Raw genomic sequence first — 2,322 nt, forward strand, 5'->3', positions numbered from 1 at the left:
ATTTCCACCACTCATAGACCACACCCACCTTTTCTTTGAAAAACTGGGTGACATACTGTCGCCCTTTAGTCCCTCTCTCTTTTCTTTCTCTCCTTTCTTTTCTCTTTTGTAAGCCTGACTTTGTGAGTCGTTGAGACATGGTTCACACCTAAGTACTACCATCCCTGCTCCTAACATGCTCTCACTCTCTGCTAGAAAGTGCCAGCGGTGCTGCACCGAGTTTGGAGGCAGGACCAAACCATTACATGTAAATAGAAGGGGGTGTACAGAGGCTTTGGATAATTAACTTTTGGAAGAAAAGAAGTTAAATGAATTGTAAGTTTAGTGAGTACATTATGAATATAACGTCCTATTAATGTTAATTCTTGATGAATGATGAAAGGTTACTTAAACATCTTTTTTCTTAATGTTCTAAAATATTTTAGGCCCCCGTGGTGAGGGTGTTTGGGGTGGCCAATAGGGTAGCCAGGATTCAGCTGGGGGTGGCCGTGGCCACTCCCATCCACTCCCCAGCTCCGCCACTGGATATGGGCCTAGCCGTCAAAAGATACACCTCATAGGATTAGACATATAACCGTGTAGATCACCAAACACCACAGCAGCAGAAATGTTCAATTATAAAGACAAAAAAAAGGGGATTATTTCACTAGTATTTCTATTTCAAAGTTTAGACCCCCAAGTTTTAAAAGGATAACATTGACATCCACTCATTATAGTCACCAGCATTATAAACATCTAAACTAGTAGTTAAGAAATTAAAGAATATTCAATGACAGATATCTTTAAAATTAAAAAAATTAATTAAAACATAACTTGAACTTAATTTATTTTATATACATTTGGGGCCATTTCACCTTTAAAACAATTTCTCCCAGTTTTCTGTCCAACCGGGGGATGTTAATGATCAATCACTCAATCAAAATACATTATTTAGCCTATGGGGAAATAAGATTGTGTGACAGTTGTCAGATATATCCTGGTGCAGCCATTTTTTCCGTAAAGCACATTAAACCACATCCAGATATTAGATCTGACTCCTGGCTAACACCGTTAGCTTGTCCATTTCAATTTCCAATGATCTTAATAGACGTTACTACTAGAACAATTACAAAATACTAACTGTGTGCACCCAGACTGGTCCTTTTAGAAATGTACGCTTGAGAGAATGTGTGCTGGGCAGTTTCGTTGTTGCAGTGAAATATTCATATATGCAGTGCTGTGTTTTACACCTACACACAGCAATGTGCCTGTTACACAACAAGAGGCTTCTCCCTGGAGAGGTCCACTGAACACTGGGGGTTCAATCTGAAATGGCTCACTGGAAAGGAGCGAGGCTGGTTCTTGTTACAGTTGCAGATACTGAGAGAGTGGTGGGGGTTGAAGAGAGGAGGAATGGGAGGATGGGGGAGGATGAATATAACAAAGGCACTGTGGTTTAGGTGATGATGAAGTGTGCTAAAAAACGTGAGAATGATTCACTCTCCACGATAGCATGTGTACAGTGTCAGCCATTGCATTTGAAGTCATCTCTCCTGGCAATTGTCCTGCTCTTATTGGGTGGCACAGTGGATGTAAAACAGCATAACATTTGAGTGCTTTGGTGTGGTTTCATCCCAGTCAGATTACAACTCCATTCGTTTATTGAAACATTTGAGACATTTACTCCACACAGAGGAATTTGACACTGTTACAGCAAAGGGCACAGTAGAGATAAAGACAAACACAATATTTTTAAATAAAGAGGCAAGCACCTGTAAAATGAAATAAAATACAATTAGTAGCCATGCAAGGTAGAAAAAGTAGCAGTATTGTAGAAATTAAGGGGATCCTATAGAAATAATGTAGTATCTAGATAACAGTAGTGAATAGCGAAGTATGTATTCCACAGTGTTATTTAAAAAAATGTTGTAACAGTATTAACAAAAGAAATAGCGAAAAGAAGTAGCATTGTAAAATAGTTAAAAAAATTCTCATAAGTGTTATTTCACAACGGTGATATTATAGTATGTAAACTAGTATATGTTGTTGTGTAGGTGGTGTTCTGCGAGGGGCCGTGGTGGATGTAAATTCTGACTGCTGCAGGAAGGAAGGACCTGCAGTATTTCCCACCTCTCATGACACACCGTGGGTAAAGCAGCCTGTCACTGAAGGAGCTGCACAGTGTGGAAACAGTGTCCAAGAGGGGGAGTGGGACATGGTGTCATGTTGTCCATCATTCTCCTGTCTCGAACCACCTACGCAGCGTCCAGGGGGCTTCAGTCCCTTCATCTGTAGGAGTGCCACCTGCACCCCAAAAGACCCCAGCAGATAGTCAGCTCTGTC

Source organism: Notothenia coriiceps, unplaced genomic scaffold (genome assembly GCF_000735185.1).
Source record: "Notothenia coriiceps isolate Sejong01 unplaced genomic scaffold, NC01 NC01_scaffold00016204, whole genome shotgun sequence".
Lineage (NCBI taxonomy): Eukaryota > Metazoa > Chordata > Actinopteri > Perciformes > Nototheniidae > Notothenia > Notothenia coriiceps.